Source organism: Meleagris gallopavo, chromosome 15 (assembly GCF_905368555.1).
Source record: "Meleagris gallopavo chromosome 15, MGAL_WU_HG_1.1, whole genome shotgun sequence".
NCBI lineage: Eukaryota > Metazoa > Chordata > Aves > Galliformes > Phasianidae > Meleagris > Meleagris gallopavo.
In genome coordinates, this window is record NC_139418.1 from 2,545,543 (window position 1) to 2,569,491 (window position 23,949).

General features: G+C 43.2%; 1 long non-coding RNA gene across 2 annotated transcripts in view; it reads left to right on the plus strand.

The window, feature by feature from the left end:
• The first annotated feature begins 545 nt into the window (after positions 1-545).
• LOC104913242 (uncharacterized) overlaps positions 546-23,949 on the plus strand; it is a 43,616-nt gene continuing 20,212 nt past the window's right edge. The window contains exons 1-8 of one of the 2 annotated variants that reach the window (XR_014886593.1): positions 546-1,076; positions 1,485-1,557; positions 9,466-9,631; positions 9,803-9,989; positions 11,162-11,285; positions 19,538-19,630; positions 20,252-20,375; positions 22,756-22,865. This is a non-coding gene — a long non-coding RNA (uncharacterized LOC104913242). Of the gene's footprint in view, positions 1,077-1,484; positions 1,558-5,383; positions 7,217-9,465; positions 9,632-9,802; positions 9,990-11,161; positions 11,286-19,537; positions 19,631-20,251; positions 20,376-22,755; positions 22,866-23,949 lie in introns of those variants that run through there. The other variant, XR_014886594.1, reaches the window with a different exon arrangement.

Genomic DNA, 23,949 nt, shown 5'->3' on the forward strand with positions numbered 1-23,949 from the left:
TTCATTTTTCCATTGGCTTCCATGGTATAATGCAGTATGAGTGTGAAAAACTCTTCTTGTGTCAGTCTGGAGAAGCCCCATGTTGTCACGCGCAGTCTTGGGGTTTGTGTGTGTTTCTATGAAGATAACAAACCCTGCTTCACAGCCTTACATAAGGCCTACTGGCTTCAATTATGTGTTGTAACTCAGTGACTACCCTATTAAAATCATAATGCAATTTATATTGGCTTTTATTGCACGTTGTAACATGATGATAGGCCCTTTTCATGTGATGCCTTTTGGCTTTTTTAACAAATCAAAATGTAACAGCCCACCTTTTTATATTCTAATGTAATGAACTCTTTCCACAGCTCCGTCTGATGCTTATTGGCTTCTCTGAGAGATCCTATTCCTAATTTAATGAGTCCCTCTTCACATCATAACGTAATTCATACTGGCTTTTACAGCATATCCTCGCACGCCGGTGCCAAATCATATTGTGTCATAAAGCTAAGTGGCTTCTAATGGACATCACACCTCAGTAACCCTGTCACACGTTGTAACATTTTTGTCTGCCTCTCTAACACATTGCAAAAGTCCAGTGGTTCTCCAGAAAGCCTGCTGCAGGCGTGAGCCATGGGCTTTAGGCAGCAGGCGGCTGCGGCCCTTGCTGAGCGGCTGCAGGCTGTCGTGCTCTGGCTGTGTGTCACAGGGATATTTGGAGGGATGTTTTAGAGAAACACTACCCACCTGACTTTAACGGCTCCCTTGCTCCTGTTATGGGTTATTGCACAACGACTGCCTTCAGATCTATTTCTCCATGCAAGTATTTTTAAGCTCGCGTAGGGTTTACCTTATTTAAATTCTTAATGAGGCATATGTTTGCTTCTTTAACCAAATTATGCTAAGATTATTTTTTTGCATTCCAGAGTCCATTCTGGTCTTTGATATTTTCTGAGAAAAGGCTTTCCATAGTGAGAAAATTAAATTCCTTTCTCAGTGTGTATTACTGGCAGAGCGCTGTTTTCTGAAGGCAGCAGAGGTGGTGACACACCGTCCCTGACCCACAGCAGGACCTGCTATCCCAGAGTTCATGGGTAAGTTCACTGCTTCACTGACATCTGACAGAGCCGTCGAGTGTTCTTCAGAAGAAAAAGATGCAAAAATATTTGCTGTTCTAGGCAGGAACGTCACATAACGTCTCTTTCAGAGCAAGCACCTAAATCTGCTGTTTATCAGTTTAATATTTGCTCCCTTTAAGAGTGCATAGTCCTTGTGTCTCAAGTAGTTCTCAAATCTCTTCAATAGCATCATGCTATGAAGAATACACTAAAGGTGGGATTTATTTTCCCAAACTTCAAATGTCTGTGTCTTATCTAGTCCCCTTAGCTGTCATTTGTAGGTGCTAGAAAAGACAATGTCAATAGATAATCACGTATTAAATTATAGATTTACTATTAGATGAGCTGAATTGCTTTCTGAAGATTTATTTCCACTGTTTGCAGTGAGACTTGATGAGTATTCAGATGGAGAATCCCACTCTTGGAAGATGAATATTCACGAGAGTACTGCAGCCAGGTACTGGCAATTCCTATTTCAATTTTTTTAAACTCTCCATTGTATCTTCTATGCTTTTGTAGCTTCCAGCACCGCGTAACGGCTTATTTTTTTTTCTTCCTTCTCTTACCTGTTCTCTGTAGCCTGTTCCCACGCACCACCCGACCTGTCCTAAGTGGTTCTGGCTGTAGCTGGGTGCTGCTGATGGCTTTCCACAGGATCTTCCTTCTCTGGGTCCTTGACTAATTGGTGAAGTGCAGTTCAGTGGCACAAACACCTGAGCACATGCGATGCTGAGAAAGCAGGTGCACTGGGAGGCCGCTGAAGGATTAGGGATTTGGACACACTCCTGGTCATTTCTGAGGCCTGTTAGTGAGCTGTGCATTCTCTTTCCAATTCTCCCTGGTGCTGTAAAAGAGTAATCCTTGGCCAGGGTTTCAGACTGACGAAGGATATGTTCCTTCTGAGTTATTATGATAAGTCTTTATAAATCATTCATTTCATTTATTGCGCTACGGTTTATAGATCTGATAGGAGTTATTTTATAACTGAGCTTCTTTTAACACCGTGATAGGTTTTAATTCCCTGTAAAAAGGCATGTTATTAACTTCTGCTTTGTATGGGGCAACCTATTCTAACCAGAGAAATACAAATTTCTAATAGTATTGCCTCTGCCCTCATTCAGATCTGAAGATGGAATAGCTCAAGTCTCTTCTGTGAGCTGGGTTTGTCAGCTGTATTGTGTTGTCATTGACTCATGGTGACCTGATCTTCCTAGGAGGTGTATTTTGTTATAGTAGGAGGGAAGATCGTGGTACACAGTAGAGTATATGGGTTCAGAAATGAGTTTCGTGGTGTGTAGCAGGGGTGGGGAAAGTAAGCTCCCCTAAAGCCAAGTTTGTTTTCATCTACTCATGGTCTCCTAATCTAGTCCCTGCTGCATGCTGGGTCCTCTGGAGCACATTGCTCACAAGCAGGTCCAGTCAGGTCTTGAGTTATCCCTGAGGATGGAGATGCACTGCTTCCCTGGGCAGCCTTCCTAGTGTTTGGCCATCATTTGACAGAAAATAAAAGGAAAAGTGTCATGGTGTCTTGTCTTTCCAGGGAAGGAACATTTCCTTGTCTGCCCTGGTAAATGGTTCTGCAACCCCACATAATGTGTCCTGTCTCCAGCCAAGGAGGGCTGGCTGTGACAGCTTCATGGCTCACCAGCACTGCTCCTCAGAATGGTAGGTGCTACTGGAAAGTGTAGGAGATTCTTCCCTATCTCTTCTGGTTTTAAGACAATCGGTACTGAGTCTCCAGCAGTCCTGGCTAGCTTGCCTGAAGCAATTAAGAATGACACATTGTTGAAGTGATTTTTATGGGCCCAGCACAAGTGTAGGGGATGATTTTATGGGCTAGCACATCCTGTAGGGATGAAAAGACATGTGTTTCCTTGAAGTGTTGTGCTTGCTGCTCATAGAGCTTCTGTGGGCAAATGAAATTAGGTTGTGGGACAGAAAGCACGCAGTGGTCTGAAGCCAGAAACGTTGCTCTCTCTGTACTGGAGACAGTGTCTCACAATGTCTTTCCTCCAGGGCAGGCTGTGGATCTCTTTTCTCCTGTTAACTGAGCCCAGAGGGGAAAAAAAAAAAAAAAAGCCAACAAATGTGTTGTTTGAGGAAAGGACCCATCCTCCTGCAAGGGCTCTCTTGGGCACCTTCACCCATCCATGTCAGTGTGCAGTGCAGTATTGAGGCACGCAGAGTTCTGGGATGCTGATAAAGCATGTGGCACCCATTCAGATTGGGATAGGAAATGCGCTTTGATAGCTGTTACTGCCTTTGTGAAGATGCACACCTTCATGGGCACTGTGTGGAGAGAATGATGGGAAATAGCTGAGAGGAAAGCAAACAGTGTATGATTAATTAATCAAAAGGTTGTAATTCAGTGAGTAGAATTATACTAGCAACAAATTACTTATAGACTAAATAATACCCTGGGGATGCAGGATTTGATAATGCAGACACAGGGAAATACATTTTATCTGCAAGTTAAAAGTTTGAGCCTCATTTTGTACACAGGTAGTATGTGGTGGAAGCTGATGATATGGTCACTGTGATCTTTGCATGCAAACATAACAGGGTAAGTCTTTCGCTTTTCTGAGTAATGTGCTTCTGCTGAACTTTTACTGAGCTTGTCTGCTTAATCCTCCTTTTTCTTAACAGTGCTTAATAGCTTCCTGTTGTAGAGTGAATCTGCAGGACTTCTAGGTGAAGTTGGTTGCGCAGAGGATAGTTGAAATACTTAATGAGATTTTTCTTCCCTGCTTCGTGACTTGGGGTTAAAAATTGTATTCCATGAACTGGGGAATAAAGCCATGTCTTTAGTGGCAGTTCCTCAGTACTGTTCGGAAAACCTCCCCAATGCGCTAAGCATGCTCATCCCCAGTGATACTGGCAGAGTTGCCCCTAGTTTCTTTGAAAAGTAGTTTGTGTATGGACATTGTGTTCTGGGTACAGTGTCATACAGGAATTTAGTTAGGCAGCAGTCTTCCTCATTTTTCTGTAAAGTAGCACTATTTAGTATTTTCTAGCTATTTTTGAGTCGGACGTTCAATAGACGATCCCCAGCTTTTGGGCAAGTATACAAAAAAAGCATACTTGACTGGCTCAGCCTGCCCAGTCAATCATTGGTGAGGCTGCAGCACTTCTAAGCACAGGCTCAGTTTATGGCCTGATGTCAGGGAACAAGTGATGTGCTCTTGCAGAATACTTCTCCCTCCAGCCCCTGCAGTGCCTCCTCCTCCAGCTGGCATCCTTGCCCTTCAGTCTGACATTATGCATGGCCATGGCAAAGCTGGGGAGATCCACCTACACTGGTGCAGTTCTGGGCAGGGTTGCGGGGTCCCACGTCCTCCCACAGGAGCAGAAGTGTATCCTGGATCTTTTCCCTGTGCTGCAGATAGAATCCAGAATGTACTGAACTTAGAAACAGGTTGTGCAGAATTTGATGGTTTGTTTTTTTTATTTATCCTAATCTCCAGTCTTAGGAGTTACTTCATTTTACAAGTTGGAGAACTCTGCATGTCGTTGGTAAGCATAGATAATTTATTTACTAAACTCTTCTGGCTGCTTAGATACTGAGCTGGTTTGTGTATTCAGTTCAGTTATGAAGCTGTTTTGGCTGCAAGCATATCCCTTAGGTACAATAAGAAGAAGGAGTAAATATCAGCCTCTCTGCTTGCATGGCACTGCCTTTTGGGAGCCTTCCCTGGGCCCCTCTGCAGAGCAGATTGGCAGCAATCCTGCAGAAGGGAGATGGCCTGTTGCTGTGGTGACAGCTGGCAGCAGAGGTCTCAGCCAGCCCCAGGAGGCATGCTGAGTAATAGATAAACACAGCATCTCACTCTACAGGATTTCAGTTCAGTTTCAGTGCGCATCAAGGTTTGCCCATGCTGCAGAATCCTGGTGCAGGTGTGTGCGTCGATGTTCCTTATCTGAGGTGTGGAGGGCAGGGGAGTCTCTGTGGGGCCAGCATCCCCATTGCCTCCACTGCTCTCTCCACCCAGCAGCCTCTCTCCTCTATGGATCATTATACTAAAAAGAAAACCAGTGTTTGGCATGATCAGAATGATCTTTCCTGCTATTCTGATGATACGTGAGCTTTTGCACCTAGCCCAAGGGGAGCACAAGAAAATCAGAGCATAGCAAAGAGCACCACTGCTCTTTGTCCATAGCAGAGCTTGCAGAGCCCCATTTGTGCTCCTTATGTTGCAGAGCAGTTTCTATCTCCTTCTGCTGCTGGGTGCAAGCTGAAATGAAAACATCTTTGCAATTCCCTTTACGTTTTTTTCCTAGGATGAGGCCTTTTCCCTGCTGCAGGAGCTGCAGACTTCAGCGCTGACTGCTGCATGTGCCAAAACAAGCCACCTGCTTGTATGCAGCCCAGTAACTCCCTTGTGCAAACATCTGCCACTCGGAGCTGAGATGTGCTGCAAGATGTGCTCACAGTGCCGTGGTCCTGACACCTTCTGCCTGCCCTGCCAACAGGGCTGCTCTTTATTCTGGCTCCACGTGTCCCTGTGCAGAGCTGACTGGAGGAGGGAAGGGCAGACTGGGGGCTATGGGGAAGACCAGTGCTCAGCCAGTTCTGCATAAAGGAGAGTGGTGGGAATCTGCAGTTAGAGCTGACTGATAGCACTGTTTCCTTCTGGACATTTCATTGTTAAAATGAGAGGCTTAAAGGGAATTTAGAGACACATTTGCAGTGGTGATTTTTTAATGGGACTTAATTTGTCATCTGTCTTGCAACTGATAAATTAAAAGCATAAGAACAGAGGCATGAAAGGGTTGCCAGCTTCAAACTGCTTGCTGTGCAGCCAAGATTTTCCACAACTGTGATCTTGGAAGGAATAGATATTGATAAGGGAGGTGATGTGTGCATTTGTTACATGGAAAGGGTGCTGTGCAACCTATCCAAGGTAGAGAGAGATTGCTGTTTGATGTTTGATATAAAGTCAGATAAATTAAACTTAAAAAAAACTTCCAATTAGATAAAATCAGGAGAGCAGTAAGTGGAGCAGACTGACACTATTTCTCAGACAGTGGCCTATGAAGGAAAATTGGCTGAGCTTTAAAGAAGTGCTGGAGCTGGCTCAGAGAGTGAATATATCTTTACTTAAAACTCTACATAAAACTTTTAAACCAATGTGGATGAGTGATAAGCTGTTAAAGTTAATTGTGAGAGAATACAGCTCTAAAATACAGAGAGCAGTGGTTGATGGGCTGCCAGAGGGATTGTGAAGCTGCAATACAAATGGAGGATGTGAAGGGCAGAATGGAGAGCAGGTAATTATGGCCATTAAGCTGCAGAGAATGTTGGTGTTCGAGCACTTTCTGTGCTCAAAGAAACAAAACCAAATGCTTGCGTCCTGCCCCTTCTGCTGTGTTATTTCCATTAGATGCTATACCACTAAAAGCTGCACTTACCAGGAATAGTAACACGCCTGTGTTGGTTTACCTGTTACAGCTGTTGGTGTTAATAGTAATTTATATCAATTATTATATCATAATATTCATATAGCTACTGTAAGATAATGTGTATAATTATATATTGTGAGCTATAATCATGGAGTATTGCATTGCATGTTCTTAGATGTGTGTATAATATAAATATGCTTGTCAGTGATATGTATTCTGCAGGAGGCTGTTACAGGTTCATCACATGCAGCGCTACATGTCACATAATGCACTATTACAATAGTTACTGTTTATATCCCATATGCCAGCACCAGCTGCTGGCCCCCAGCATCTGCAGGCAGCAGGTAAATTTGTGTTGGGAAACAGCTTCACTCGTTGCATTTTTTCAGCCTTGTTTTGGGGTAAGTTTCATGCATCCAGTCATGAAGGTGCTGTTGGGATGCTCAGGTAACCAATTGCCTGAGTATCTCTGTATGAGGAATTTCAGTCAGGTCAGTGTGGTAATTAGAACCACCTACTTTGATGTTTGTTTTTTTTTTTAATTAAAGCAACCTGGAGGACACCATGCCAGGAGAGGGACATTTGCTGATTGGATTTGTGAAAAGCATCTGAAGTTTGGCTTGATTCTTCTGTCTTGCTATTGATGTGCGCGTTGCTGATTTGGGCAGTTTGCAGAATGCCTAAATAAAACAAGACTAAAAACCCCAGTATGGCTGGTAAGGAAAAGGCAGTCATCTCCCTCTGGAAGATGTTTGCTTTGAATGTTGTTTTGTAGCAATTGCCATTGGTGGTATTCATCCACCGTGCTGCACAAAGCTCTATGACTTGAAGTATTTATTTTACAGGGATTTTTCTAGTCTCTGAATGCTCTTCCCTCTTATCCTAGGAACAGATCCCCTGATAATATGATTCCAGTTCCACTCATCACATTTCCATTTAGGACTCAGTTTGCTGTGCTGCTGTTTTGTACTTGGAGCACTATGGTTCTGACATTAGCAGTCAGTACTGCTGGTGACCAGGACACGCACTGTGCCATATAGCTCTGCCCTGTGCCCACTGATCCAGGCATCAGTGCTGTCCTGAAATTCAAGCAAATTGAATATCTCACTCTCAGAGTTCTTTGGGAACCATTTCCACCAGCCCCCACTTGGGTCTTGGGGGGATCTAACAACAGTCTTACCTTCTCTAGCACTGGGAGCTAAATATTCGGGTGTAGTACTGAGGGATGTGGTTTAATGGGGAAATAATGGTGGTTGGTTGGACTGGATGATCTCGGAGGTCTTTTCCAACCTTGGTGATTCTGTGGTATGTTTCGTGGTTGAGTTTCATTGTAGGGTGTGCAACTGTAGGTCAGGAGGAGATGGAGGGTAGGGAACAGCTGTGTGAGATCCATAAGGATAATTCCACTGGAAATATGAAGGTCACAAAGTGAAAACTGTTCCCCCCCAAACTCATAGCTTTTTTGTTTAGAGTAATTAAGATATGGAGTGATTAACTTGGCATGGCAGTTAATAATCTTTGAGCTGTTGCCGGGGGCTGCTGTACTTGGTCTGTGCACTGCCGATGCCCAGATCTGGCTGTGATTAAAATGTGTTTTGGCTCAATTCTGCTGCACTGCAGCAATGAAAAAATTCAAAAGTAGGCAGGTGTCTTAAGTAAGGCTCCAGGAGGAGGAAAAGATGCTAAATCAAGGGGAAGAAAATGCCTTCAATAACACTTTTTTTCAGTAAGTGTAGAGATATAATGGCATTTTAGTTCATTTCTTACTTTACACCATTTTTCTTACCACTAAGTAGTACTTAAAGTTGATTTTGCTACTTCTGCTACATATTCTGTAACTGTTTTAGTCACAAAGAAAATTTTTTTTCTGACGTGGCTCAGTTACATTAAATAATGTTCCAATAACGGTGAGAAATGTTGCATTTTACAGTGGTAGAGGTTTTGTATTCTAAAAAACATAGGAGTTCTAAAAATGCCATCCTCTCGTGAGATTGTAGGATAAAACAGAAGCATAAAAAGGAAAAGTGACCTGTCTTCATTGCGTCCAGAATATAGCTGCACATTTTGCTTTTGCTTCTCCATTAGAACTGGAAGCACGGGTGATGTTGAAAAACAGGGCCAAATTTTATCTATCCCGAGGCAGAGGAAAACAAACAGAATTTGGGATGCTGGGTGGGTTTGGGTCTAAGTCTTATTGTGCAGGTAATTCTCTGCAAGTTTGCTGGGACTGCTAAGCTACAAAGTTGAGCATCATCGTCTTCAACATATTGCTAAGTGATAGTGGGTATTCTCCAGTGTTAGCAGTAGTTTGGGCTTACTGGAGCAGCACTGCATTTTCTTCTTGCTGAAGGAGAAGATCGTGATGACTTGCTGAAGCATTAAAGCTTTGAAAGAGACAACTTAGATGAAGAAGCACCTTTCTCTGCTCCCTTTCTATGATGACAGTGGTAAAGGCTTTGTGTTGCTGTAGTAATGAAGAACTGAGCGTAGTCTAGAATCCGGAGCAGTGACTGCTAATATTCAGGGCAGTTTGAGCAGCTGCATGTTCTGTAAACGTGCTTCTGGTCAGCATTTTTTTCTTCTGAAGAATTACGGTCATAGTGTTTGCACTTTGAGATCTCACCCATAGCCAGCCAGAGCTGAGAAAGCATTTGGAAAATGCATGCAGACAGAGGGTTTAATTTTTAGGTAGCCCTTTATGGAGCCATGAGTTGGACTCAATGGGCCTTCTGGGTCCCTTCCAACTAGGCATATTTTATGGTTCTATGATTTTCTTTAATTGCGTTTTTTCCTTGTTGCTTTCCATAGGACGCGTGTTGATGTGTACAAATGTGTAAATGAATAAAAAATATTTCTGAGTGAAACCAAATTGATTGCTGTATGCATTAATTGAAACTAGTTGAAACTCTGAAATGAATTAGGCTGCTGTTTCAGACTTATCTAACCTCACTGTAACATTTAACAGATGAGCTGTCGTGTTCCTAGAGAGTGAGCCATGACAAGCCTGGAGGTCCAGCAGTGTCCAAGTAACTTCTGTACTCACTGGCACTGAGGAACCAGCACAGCCTCTGCCTGCACCATTTGAGATGGTTGGAGGAGAACAAGAAATGCATGATCCCTGTTGCATAAAGGTGAGGATTGTAATGTGTTGGAGTTCTGCAGAATTTTTCCAGATTTCATGCTGTCTTTTCTAGAAAGCAATGAGAAAAAAGATTAACTTAAATCAGTTCTCTGAGGGGTCTAAGTATTATGATAGTGAGGTCTTTTTTTAATTAGCGTTTCTTCTCTTGGACTTTCTGCAGGTTGATCTGTTTCCAGAAGCTCCCCATACTTCAGGATATACCTCGAGGTGCCAGTTTTTACACATCTTTAGCCCCGCCAGTGTTGTGCTTCAGCAGGAGCCTTGGCCAAGCTGGTGTTCCCAGTGCCTGCTGCCAGCTCAGAGGTGTTCCCTGTGGCACAGCACATGTGCCTGCTCTGTTTGCTCAGGTGGGAAAGATGTTGATCAGGGACAGAGAAAAAACCTTTTAAAACAAGTTGAATGTGGGGACCAGTGGTCATCATTTCTCTGTTTAGAGGCTGAGAGCTCTTGCTGTTTATGGTCTGCGTGCTGGTGTTTGGCACTTTGTCCTCTTTCGTCTGACAGTAGCAAGAACTGACTCTGCTCTTTATTTTACTCAGAATCATGTTTTTGAGTTTCCGATTTCTTAAATCCTGTCATGGCTTTTAGTTTAGAAGGGAGCAGAAGTATGTTTTTGAGAACTCAAAGCTGCTTTAAATCACAGCAATAATAATGCCCAGGCAAATAATCATTACGGTTAGCTAACTGTAATAACAGCAGATCTTGGCTTTTTGTTTTTTAGCACTTTTAAAAATAGCAGTCAATCCAGAATAAACTCACCGTTGATTACTCTGATTTACATCCATTTAGCAGAGCAGAATCTGACCCTTGTAATACATTCCTGGGTTTGAAGAGCAGGAGAACTCTCAGGCACGAACCCAGTTCTGCAGAAACAAAGCCACCATCTTCTAGATGTTAATGCAGCAGTCCTCAAGAGATGTTTACAGTGAGATATGTTGCAAGGTCACTTCTACATTTTACCATGCAGTGACATTGTGAATTCTGACAATTCCCTGTAAAGAAACTCCAGAGCACGTGGTGTCTAAAAGCAGCCTCTGGCGTAGCCACTACTACCAGTTCTCCTGAAAAAATGGGAGCTGGACTTTGCACAAGTGTTTATTGTAAAGTTAGCTGGGCAGAAAGCTTGTGACTCAGGCTATGGCTGGTGGGAGGTATTACTCAGCTCCGTGTGAACCCTCAATAAAGTTCAGTACAGTTTTTAAGCTGTGGTTTTGGCCAGGTTTTGCTTTTTCTGCGTCAGTCGGTTCCTTCTTTGTTTGGATCATGGTTGATTTAAACATTATTTTTATGAGTGGATCCATTGACTGTTTTGACTGTGTTTGGGTTTTTTTTCTTTTCTTTTTTTGATCCTTTGGTTAGGAATAATTTGGGGGAGGATGATTTAAATAAGGACTGATGTGTCTTGGCTGGGCTTCCTGTGGCTGAGGAACGCATTCTTCACCACTGTCTGCTCCTCCTTTGTGGCTGGCCAGGATGTTGAGCATCTCGAGATCCAGAAGGCACTTGTTTTTCTCCACAGGGACACCTCGTGTATTTTATGACAAAGGCTTTATACCAGCTTTAGCTGTCTGAACATACACTGCTTCTTCCAAGAATTCCAGGAATTTGGGATAAAAAGGGGAATTCCAGTGTCTCCTTAAAACGTAAGCAAATGAATGAATTTAAGCTTTACTGAATGCAAGCTTATTTATTTCAATTCTCATGCACTTTTTTTGCTGTAGTTATTCTGGTAATTTTAGAAAAGATGGAGAAGATCACATGTCTGGAAAAAGAATATGAATTTTTGTTAAGCAAAACGCAACACCCTGTATGAAGAGAAAACAAGCAGTGTGGTTGGGGATGTGGCCTTAGGGTGAGGATCCCAGACTTGCGTCATTCTTTCTGTCACTGCTCTCACGTGCTTCTTTGGGAGAGCCTTCTGACCTTGTTGGATGCAAGGCTCTTCCTTTTCACTGATTGACTCCATAAACAACCTGTGTTGTGATTCATTCATTGAGGGATATGGATGTAGCAAAGCCTAACTAATGCTCCAGGAGTTTTAACTGTGTTTCAGATACTGTGAGGGCTTCAGGAGTATTGGAAAGCTTTTGAAATCTTCAGTGCTTGCATTGTAAGTCTTCAAAATGTAGAAAACCCTGTTGGGTCAGCTGTTGAGGATACTGGAGCAGAGTGGAGAGCTGATGATATCATCTAGATAAAGAAAAACACCCAACCTGCAATGTACATAATGGTACCTGAGCCTGCTTGGCTGATTCCCCTTGAAAAGCTTGCAGCTATTTCCATACTGAGTCCCACCCACCCAACCATGGGGGCTGGGCGCTGAATCTTCTGGCTGAGGTTCGATTCACAATGGAAGTGAAAAATGAGCCCCTTTATTTTAACAACCCTTCTAACGTCTAAAAAGAATAAAATGGAAATGGCAATTATTTTTCTGTCTCTAAAGAGAGAAACTTTTTTTTCAAATCTTTTGGTTTGATGACTAAGGAGCAAATGTTCTCTCCACAGATACAGCTCTGTGTTGGGACCACTGCTGGCTGGTCTGGTGCTTGAAGGGTTGGGATATGCCTGATAGGGAGCAAAGCTACTGGAAAGGAGTGGGCTGTTTGTTAAAAACTAGCTGGTGCTGAACAAATGTAATAGCTGTCTTCAGTGTAATTAATGACTCAGTTAGCACATAAGGGGAATTTCGATAGATATTATATTCTTGGCTCTTAGCAAACAGTTGATTTCCTGCCATAAGAAAATCTATTAAAAAGCTGGATATATAGCAAGCAGATACAAATTCCATGGCATAGATTCTGTATTGGCTGACATGCGGGGAAGAGAGTAATAATGATGCAGAGACCTCCGAGTGTGAAATCCTATAAAGCATTTTTTTTGCAGACATCAGTGCTGGGGTCCAATTTGTTGTGTCTTTTGTATAAAGCATTTCTGCAGTTCAATTTTTTTTACCCTAAACCAGGCTTTGTAAAATCAGACTTGCAGAATATGTGATGGAAGTTTCCATTTTGAAAACCCTGATGGAAGACACTGATTAACCACAACGTGAATGTTTTCACAAAGCAAACACTTCAGTACTAAGCCTGCTCACAAAGCTGCTTAAGTGATGTTTAAATGGAAACAGTAATGAATATGCTGGTAGTGTCATTGCCATGAAGGAGCACAAGTGGTGGCCAAGCGATAGGAGAAATAAGGAAGGATGTTCTTTGTTTCTTTCCTCTAGGATCTTCAAGAACCGTTGATAAACACCGAGATAATGTACACATCAATAAAGATAGTAGCTTTAACAGTTGGAAAAAATAATGTGAGGCACCCAAGTTTTTCCCCGAGTCAAAAAGCTTTGAAACATTCCCAATGTTGAGAATGGTTTCTCTGATTTTCATTTTGCTGAGCAGTTCAGGGCATCAGCGAGGACTTGGTGGTGTCTGGACAGAGGGAGGGTGCTGAGAGGAGAGGGAAACCAAGTTGTTAAGATCTGTGAAAAAGGAAGGAATTAATCCATGTCTCCCTAGAGCCCAGCTGACTTTCTGGGATTGCTGAGTAGCTGCCTTTCTCTGCCTCCCGCCTGTGACATCAGAAACAAGTGGTGTGAAAATCAGTGAATCGGTTAAATTTGGTGGAATATGTTCTTGTGTGTTATTTTATTTTAGTAAAATGCATTGAATGTCTCAGGATGAAAATCCAAATACCTATGAAGTGTGTTACAGCTATCATGGAATGTTTATTTCAAGACTTTTTCAAAGCCATTCCAATGGGAAAGGCAAAAGGAAATGCAACTTTGGAAAAGCAAATGGTGCATATTAAGAAAAAAGGCATCTAGAAATTTTAAAGAGTACTGATTTATGAAAACTGACTCCAATAATGTCAGTGTACAGCTTTCTCCATGAGGACACTAGGGAATTCTTCTGACAATGAGTGGTACATTTTCAACTCCAGAAGCACACCCAGCTTCAAATGCATGCACATCATCTTCACTCCATCACATTGCATCATCTTGTTGTGATCTCTTTGCTCCGTTTATTGAAAGCTTTTCTCAGTCTCGACTTGTTGCAGGTGCTGAATCATGTTGATCCACATGAGATCAATACAGATAGTAATACAGAAAATAAGGTAGAGTTCTGCCACGCTAATTTGAACTTCTTAGGAGCATGATCTTGTGTAGGGCGGGATCTTTGCCATGGTAGAGAATGCAGAAATGCAGGAAATAACTCCCACCAGCAGTAGGTCATCCATGAAGCTTGAGAAAGGCTGCCCTGGGGACTCACGTAGCTCAGGTCTTAGTACCATTCAGTACTCTGAAGTGTCAGTAGCTCAGCTGATGTTCTCTTTGTATTGTTGCCTCTTCATTGCTGACAGATAATTTCAGTAACCCTTGCAGGGCAGTTAGCTGGTTAGTAAACAGCCTTTTGGACTCATCTATGGGAGGCAGGTGGATGCAAAGAGTATTTTGCTAGAGGTAAAGTGATTTTAGAAATTGTGAATGTTTTGCTTCCAAGTGATTTTATCCTTTGTTTGATTCAAACAACAGCAACATGTGATTTTTTTTTTTTTTTCAATGTCAGGGATCCTGTTTAACTTAAAAAAAAATAATAATAATAACACATTAAACGTAGCTTTCTTAGCATTCTGATAACTGATGAGACTTTGGTCGGCAACAGCTTTCAGCAGTGTCTGAACTAGACTGGGTTTGTCTCATGCTCTTAATGTGTCAGTATTTCTTTTCCAGACCTTTGAATCAATCATTCCTCTGCTATTTATCTCTTCTGGTTGCTGGAGATGAGGATTACCACGTCACATCCTGATTTATAAGATCAAGCTTGGTGATTTTCAGTAATTCAGGATATATTCTTGCTTTTGTTGAAGTGAAAGAAGGGATAATCTATCATATCATGACATTTGTTTTCCTTTTCCTCTGTGTAATGCCAAGGGATAGGGTTGGAGGTGCTTGCTGGTTCATGTGGCATCGCAGAGCTTCCCATGCAGCTGAAGTTTCAGGTTATGTAACAGGAAATTCTCAAATATGGTCAAAATTCGATTTCTAGCATTTTGGCATGTATATTAAAGTCAGTATGGTTCCAATTCAGACAGTATGGTCTCACATATGGTTTTTGTCTCATATTGAAAGAATTTGTACCAATTTGGCTACATACATACTCCACCCATAGTTTGCATATTGTCTTCTTCTTATGGTGAGGTTTGCCTGTTAAGTAGAAAGACAAAATATGCTTAAATTACAGAAGCAGAGACAGCTTAGAAACTCAATACAGCACAGGTCAGCTAGAGTTTTACTTCAGACCCAGAACTCCACAGCTCTAATGTGGGATGAGATATGGGTGTGAACCTTACAGACAAGTGTTTTTCATGGCTCCGTTGTTTACCTTGCCATGCAAGCCAGCTCTTCTTTTCTTTACCTCTGCTTTTATTGTTCATATCTATCTGGAGCACAAAATCTCTGAAATATTTATTTTCTTCCTTTTAAAATTGTATAGCAAGAAGAAGGGCTTATCTCAGCCTTTATCTCATCATCTGATGGAGATTGACAGTGTATGGGGGAGTTTGCATAAATTATTTGCATCTCGCCAAAACCAACCAGCCAAAAAACAAAACAAAACAAAACAAAAACCCAAATAAGTGAGTATAGCAGAGCCAGCAGAAAATATTATCTTTGGTTTGTGGAAACAACCCTGTGTCCCCATTTTGTTCAGTGTGGATTGGATGGGGTTAACGTTCTTACTGCTGATGAAAGCACTCTGCTACCTGTCTCAGCAGTGCTCCACTACGAATGCACTGCTCCTACTGACACATTTTCTCACCCCTCAGTTGTTATCTGAGCGGTGTCAGCCCTCACAAGCTCTACAGTCAGTGCCTGCTTGCTCCAGGTGCTACATGAGCACAACAGAAGGATGCCAAGGGGTTGCAGACTGCAAGTGTCTGCATGCTGTTGCTCTTTCCAAGAAGCCCCTATTTTGGCTAACTGTAGAAGAAATCATTCTTTCCTTCACAGGATCCTTGCAAACACTGTCAAGGTTTAAGGAAGTTTGTGTCTGAATATCTTTTTGCAGTAGGTGCAATGAGGTTATCTGTTTTTCAGGAAGATAAGTAGCTCCAGACAGTAAGGAAAACTGCTGGCTCGGGCTTCACCTCCGTTAATATAAGTTCAGCCCCTTACCTCAGAAAAAATCCTGCATCAAGCCATGGTTTTAACTTGCAGATGGAGTTTTTATCTCAGGACTGAAGTGCTGAATCTCTCTGACCTCCAAAGGCATCCTTACTTCATGTGGGTGTGACTGGCTGCTTTGCTTTCCTACAGAGATGCTTTAGAGCCCCAGAGTGCTCTGTCCAGAGCCCAGATGAGGCCCTCCTTAAGCTGAATTGATCCGTATCCTACAGGAGGCTTTTTCTTTCTTGGAAGCATGCTTAAAAATAAAACTTAAATAAAACTGGGCATTTCCATTTAACCATGTTCTGCTCAGTGCAGTGTAACTGCATTGCAGAATTAGCTCCTTGGCACTGCAAATAATACATCAACCTGAAAGAGGGGGAGGAAAGTATCTTTTAAAATTTTGTGGGAAGAAGATCTAGCAGAGGGTTTGTGTTATGAAACAGAGTTTCTTCACTGTGACTCATAAATAGGTACTGTCAAAGGTTATGTGTTCATATGTATTATAATATGTGTGTGTTTATACATACACAAATATATAGGGATAAATAATACATACAACTTTTTAAATTTTTATAAAGCTCCATAACCAGTACATTTCCAGGGCAGAACAGAGCTCCTCGTCCAGCTCAGTGTCTCACAGGCTAACACATTATATGAATTCTCTGCAGCTGATGCAGTGCATTTCTTTTAAGAAAACTCCTCCAGTGCCTCATGGAGTGCAGCCTACTGCAAAGGATCCTGATTGTCTTCCAAATATAACAGCATTTTCATAGCTCCCTGTAGTTATCTCTGCAGCTATGCTCTTTTATTGGCCTGGCTGTCCTAGGACTGCCCCTTTCCTTACCTATCCAGTTCCTTATAGGTGCTTATGTCAGACTGAGAGAGAAGGGTTTTGAGCTCTACAAGCAGCAGCTTCCTGGCTGAGGTGACACCAGCCTGTTGTTTTGCTTCAACCTCGTGAGTAATGCTTGTATTTCAGCCTTAGGTGGAGGTGTGTGCTCCTCCTTTTTACCTAATTGAAGAGGTTATGAAGCTACTCAACTTAACTGCAGTCCCCATGTAAGCCTTGACAAGTAACTAGAGCTTCTCTAGAATGATTTTACAAGGAGCTGAGATTCCTTCATCCCTGGTACAATCTCTTATTTTTGCCAAGGTACACAGAAAGCTGCTGTATGCAGAAAGAATCAGTCCTCTTGGCTAGGCTGAACAATCCAGGATACAGAAGGGTGGCTGCCCTCGTTTTGTGATGATGCCTTGTTTCTTTCAAGAAAGGGAACATCCCTTCTTGCACTCATGAATCTGGTTCTTGCCTTCACTCTTGTGAATGGTCTTGTGGCCATTGTGCTGCTCCTATGCTGACGGTGTGTGCTGGACCAGTCTGCCTGCCTTCGAGATGGATAGTGAATTTCAACATTTTCTCTAGCAAGTCTTTATTTCTCTTTCAGGAATGCTTGTACACACCTGAATTTTGAAATCTTTATCTAAGATGACAGGTCTTGAAATGGAAAGAGCCTTCATCCTTCTCATGCAGATGTCATAGCCTACTTCTGGAGGTCGCCCTGTTGGAATCACAGGTGACAAATCAACAAGGAACTGGCAGGATGAATGTTAGGAAACAAAGTTTTAGTCCACAGTGGGGTGAACACAGTCTTGAAGGAATAATTTCCTCAAGAGCTGTGAGAAGGAATTTTGCCATTCTCTGTGCTACTTTGATGAAAAGACTGTTAAAAAAGAAATCCTTTCCAAACAATGATTTCACGTTAGCCTTGCACGTGCTGATGCTCATTGCCTTACCCAGCAGGGAAGATCCCTTTGCACAGCCAGGTTCTGTATTCCAGCCCCAACCACCAGAGGTGGCAGGCCTGTAGGACAGCCATGACCTGTGCTGCTGCAGTTCCTTGCCTCTTTTTTTTGTCTGTTGGCATAACCTTGCTCTTGGTTCATAGAATCAGAGAATCACCAGGGTTGGAAAACACCTCCTGTGCTAGCTGGCATGTGATTCTCAGCTGTGCATTTTTCATTCGTGTTTTCAGATCTCTTGAAGCTGATTCCAGCAAGGCAGCCGTGGTGCTGCATGCACAGCCTCTGAGATGCCAGAGGGATTGGGCTTCCAGTTTATCCTCAGCACAGGTGCCTTGGAACTCCCCCCTCCTTGTCACTGCTGTGCAGCTCTGTGAGCTCGAGAAGAGCCTAGCATGAATCTATCTTTGACACATCTGGATCCAGCCCAGGCCCAGTTGGCTGAGTGGTTTTCTGGCAAAGTCTCTTTTCCCATCCGTATCCATTCTTACAAAGTGAGCTTTCCCCATTCAAATATTTTGATCTCACTGAAATGTTTCAGTTCAATATTTCTTTTGCAATGTCATTTTCTGAAAATGAGTACGTTCATGTAAAAGGTTTGAATCTTTTCTAAAATGCGTTTTCAACTGGAAAATGCAGCATGAATAATGTCCATTTTGGAGAGGTCTTATACACTGACACAGGGTCACAGAATTGTAGGGGTTGGAAGGGAGCTCTGGAGATCATCCAGTCCAACCCCCTGCTAAAGGAGGTTCCCTACAGTGGGTTGCTGGGGAAAACATCCAGGCAGGCTTTAAATATCTCCATAAAAGGAGACCCCACTATCTCTCTAGAGCCCAGAACTGTTCACAGTATTCCAGATGTGGCCTCTCTAGGGCAGAGCAGAGGGGGAGGATCACCTCTGTTGCCCCGTTGGGCACTCTTTGTTTCATGCATCTCAGGATGCCATTGGCCTTCTTGGCCACAAGGACACACTGCTGGCTCATGGTCAGCCTGTTGTCCACCAGGAGCCCTCCTCCACAGAGCTCCTTTCCAGCAAGATGTGCAAAGCCTTTTCTTTCTCAGGTATTTGCTTCTTTTTTTCTGTGTCTCAGCACTTCGTAGGTGCTTAAAAGGCAGTGTGGATGGTACTGCAATGTGCTACAGGCTCTTAGCTCCTGACCAGGCAACTGCGTGGGCATCAGATCATCTGGGGATCCTGCAGAACTGCTGGGATCGGGGCAGGATCTCAGTGGACCCAGGGACCAGCCACGAGGCTTTGGAGGTTTCTTGTCTCTCTGAGCAGACATGGTAGAAGCTAAGCAATCTATTAAGGCACATACATGCCTTATAGCACGTGTGTGCAGCTTATCCATGAGACATTTGCAGTTCGAAAGCTAAACCTCCCTGCAGTCAGGAGGTTACCATCCAAAGTGGAAACGTCTGAGGTGCTGCCGGAAGGCTTTGCAAGGGGAAAAGTCATCATCTCTTCTTTTGGAGAGAGATGTTCATCAGGAGGGAAGCGCTGTGCAGAAAGTAGAAGGGGGAAAGGTGCTTGCAACAGGCCGTGCAGGAGAAGGTGTAACTGTGAGAGGAGCAAAGAGGAACAGGCCAAGGACGGATTGCTGGGGAGGAAAGGGGGAGGGGAAGGATCATTGCAGATTTGTTGCACTTAGCATTAGGAGTTGCTACAGAGCATGCAGGTTGTAGTGATTTTCTAATACTGAGTAATATGTCAGAAAGGCTATTCTGGATTTAGACCAATATATACAGTTTCTTGTCTAAGTAGAACCATATGCTCAAATGAGAGATCATTTTATTTTACTAGGATGGACAGTAAGTAGAAACACATTCCAGATTTCATGAGGTTTCTTCCCCCCTTGGCAGCTATAGAGCTGCTTGTGCTTAGTCTATGGTTTTTCAACTGTTTGATACCTGTCCTTTACTTTGCAGGGCTTAGAATCTGACTGCATCATGGTGTCTGTTGAACTGTGACTAATGGCTGCATCACAAAGCTGGTTCACCAGGTCACCTCAGCTGTAGCTGGTAATTGTTAGCAATAAAACAAATGGGGCTGATGCACGCTTTGCCAGCATGCCGTACAGTAGAAGATGGAGCTTTTGTGTCCGTCCTCCACTGAAGACTTAATGTTCTGTGCTCAGAGCCTGACCTCATCCAAATCCTTTCTGACAGCCTCCAAAGAAAAAACCTGTTGTGGAATGTGCAAGCTGGTGTTTAATACATGAGCCCTTCGCAGCAGGTTGGGTAATCAGAAGAAAGTAGATATTTATACAGTTCGACATTGGTAAATAGTCCCCCTCCTCCTGCAGCTGCTGATGGTTCTCATTCCAGCGCTGAGCATATTTCTGCGTTGTTCACCTCCACCATCACCCATGCAGCTGTCCCTGGATGTAACGAGGCCTTTCTGACCTGATCCTACCATGCCATGGACCCTCTGATTGTTCACCTGGAGCAGTAACAGCTGGCCATTGAACAGCATTTAATGGCCATGGCCAGAGACTTCACGTATGGGATTCTGCTGGCATCGCTCTAAGAAGGGGAGGGGATTGGCTATTGGGGTTGACTAGCTCAAAGCAACACAGATATAACTAAAAAACCTGTGCTATATCACATGTTCATCTACTGCCTGGATTCTACCTCCTGCAGGCACCGTTGCTTCCCTGCATGCCCTGGGAACTGCAGACTGTTCAGGTGCTGTGGGCCACAAGGACAATCTGATCTGCTTCAGCTTCTTCTATGCTATTTCGCTGGGTCACTTCTTAGGAAGAAGGTGGGTCACCCCCCATGATTTCTTTCCCCTTCCCTGCTTTGGCCACCATATCCATTTTGGGAAGTCGATTGCCACTACCCAGAATGACTTTTCTCCCTCTTAGCAAAGTGAGCTTGCAGCACTGAGCCCCTCTCCCAGGAGTGATTCTGCTGTCAAAATTGCTACTTTGCAAAGGAGCCTCATTCAGGCTGTTTCCTTTCTGCTCTGCTGTGTGTCTGTGTGTCAGTTAGGAGGCTGAGAACAGCTGAGCATCAGCGATCTCCTTACACCGTGTTCCATCCTGTGGCTTATTGCTCCATCTCTGAGATACATTATCCTACTCCCTAAACCAAGCATGTGCCCAGGAGATAAACTATTTTTTTTTTTTTAGTGCTGCTTTCCATTTAGATCTATAGACTTCATTTCAGCTCTTTGGCAAGGCTTCTTATAGTCTTGCTGCAAGAAGTCCTTGTGGCCAAAGGATCCTCCCTAACGAGGCTGACAGGCTGCTGGGGAAAGGTGCCAGAGGATGGAAGCTGGGGAGCCATCCCACCATACTGAGGGCTTCTGTCCTGCAGGGCCTGGCTGGGCACAGGCTGCTGGTCAGTGGGATCCTGGAGGAGCTTGGCTGGGCAGATGGAGATGCTTGGGATGGACAGGGGAAGCGAGGGGAGGTCTTTGTGTGTTTGTAGGCAATAGGGCTAGAAACTCCAGGAGGGCTGAAGGAAAAGCTTTCTTTCTCTGTGCCTTGGTCATCAAAACCGTGTTTGCTTGAGTAAGCTAGAATAACCCCTACTAGGGGATGCATGCACTATATGTAGGTGTGCATTCATAGAACAACTTTGTTCTATGTAGAAACAAGGAGTCTGATTTTTCAAAACGTGTGCAAAAAGTGAATTTTTTCTAGAAGAATGTTCATATGGGCCTTATTGCGAATTCTTGGCACTACTTGAAGTTCTCTTTTTGGAATTTGTGATGCATGTTCTGGGCTGTGGATGAGTAACTGTGGCAAATAAATGTGGTGGCTAACATATGGGTTTACAGCTTTTTGTTCTCTAAGTTTATATGTCTGTTGTGCAGGAAAGACTGTCGTTGTTAGTTTGGTTTATGTGGTGATCTCATGCACAAGAGCAAATTAACAGAAATCTACTCCTAGAGAGCTCTGAATGCACAGAGCATCCAGAATGACACACATTCTGCTGGGCCAGAGATTTCTGTGTAATCAAACACTGTAGTTTTGCTTTTTGTTGTGGCAGGGACCTGCCTTCCACATTGCTACTGACACATCATCAAAGCCTGGAAATGAGAGTGACATTTCAGTGAAAACCTTTGCAGTGCTGCAGCAGAGAGCCTTAAATTCAAAGCAGGTCTGTAGACTTGGCATCTTTGCTAATAACAGACACAGACAGTATGTGCTGAATCACTGAATCATAGGGGTTGGAAGGGACCTCCAGAGATCGAGTCCAACCTCCCTGCCAATGCAGGTTCCCTACACCAGGTAGGGAGAGAGAGTCTGGAAGCAGTAGAAGAGGGGTTGTGCTTCTATGGTGAGGAACGAGGCCGCTCTCATGATTTATTCAGCTCTAAATCGAGATAAATTGTACTGAGAGCTATAGGATGCTCCCAGAAAGGACAGTTTAATATTTCAGCAAAACTCTCCAATGGGCTTGGAAGGCTGTTTAAAAGGGTTTGAAGGAAGGCAAATGTTTCAGTGTGTTATCTTTAGGGAGATAAATACAGTTGTTCATATAAATACTGGTGTGGCCTCAGCATACCCCGCTAGCAGCAGCAGGTAGGGCTGCCCCCTGCCCTCGGGCAGTGTTTATCACTATCCAGAATGTAACCATGTAGTTACATGTAATCTGGTATCCAAATGCTGGCAACAGGTGAATAACAGTAATTTAGTAAGTCCAGCATCTGGCTATTGCATGATATTTGCAGCTATGTCTGCTTCTGCCCTGAGCTGCCCTCTGCAGTCTGTGTCACCACCAGCATGGCACATGCACTCACCTGCTGTGAATTCCTCAGCTGATCTGCAGTAACATCTAAAAGTGACTGAGCGACTTAATATTCTTAAATTCTGAGCTTTTGTTTTTCCCCAGTGAAGGAGGCAGATACCGTCCTCAAACACTGAATTTCTGCTTTCTAAAGGAATTAATGCTAGCAACATATTCTGCAGTGAATATTCCTCTTTCTAATCTGTTTACTTTTAGCCTTGTTTGGTTCTTACTGGTGTTGCTCCATGTACTGGGCTGTGTGCTCTGCTGATTCCCATTGCCTGCTGTTCATGCAGTGGGAACCAATGCAGCAGTCTATTATTTCTAAGGCAGACTCTTCTAGTTCAGTCTTAAAACAATAATTTACCATCCATTGCTGATAATTTTTTATTGTCTTTTCCCAGTACTTTAAAAATCAAAGCTGGAAGGAATTGCGTTAGGCCAGTGAATGATTCCAACTTAGTGCCCGCATGTTTGGGAAGTCTGCTTCATCACTGCATTGCTACATTTGTCAGTAAGTAGTTATAAACATTTTGTCTTTTTTAGAAATCATATATATTGTAGAACAAGTGGCTGTGTCTTATTCTGTGCTTTCACGATGCTGGTATGTGTGCATACCCTCCTTGGACATCTGAAAGCAACTTTTAAATACAGCATCAGCTCTTAAAACTCAGAGGAGCAAGTTGTGCCAGCAATGTAATTGAATGAGATTTTACACGGGAATTTAGAAAAAAAGCTGGACTAACATGACAATTACCTGCTGCAAAATCAAGTTTCTTTAGAATTTCAAATACATGTATTAGAATCCCCTCTCCAAACCAGAAGGTTTTGGATGCAAAGCATATTATGTCTGTTCAGCCTGCTAACTTCGTGTCTTGAAGCAATCAAACCCAGCACACCTCTTAGTACCTGTGCATGTGTATTTTTGTGTTTCATGCTAATATGTTGTAAATGGAGCATCGGGTCATTTGCCCCAACACACTGTGAGCACACAGCCTCATGTGGCATAAACAGCTGTATGCCCACACTGCTGCCACAAGCTCTGGCCTGTTCCTTCTGAGCTACTAAGGGCTGATAGACCAGCGATGTAAAATGTTTGTTGTTTTGGTTTTGTTTCTTCGTTAAGGTAAAAATACACTTCAGAAAAGATAGTGAAACAATAGGTCTGCCAGCTGCCCTCCAACTTTGCTGTCACTCTCACTTGGCTGTTAAGACCTGCAAGCTCTAGTACAAACATCCATGGCTACTTTGCTTTCTTTCAGAACTGGTTTTTGAGCATTTACCATGTGTTCAGGGGATGTACTTCTGCAGGGGCTCTCCAGAACTTGATGGGAATGCAGCTGTCTCGAGCAAAAACATATAGTTCAGAACTTACCTGAGAACACATGGCACAACTTTGAATTTGAGTTTTTCACATCTGGCAATGTGGTGGCCATGCGTCTGGCAGCAGATGGTCCAAACTTACGAGTTTGGGCATCTCTGTCCTTTTTCCCAACTGAAATGTATTTTAGGGTTCAGATGCAGGAAATATCTGATTGTCTTGTTTGCACTATCACTTCTGTCTTTTTGATGCTGATTCTCTTAGTTTTCAGAGTGTG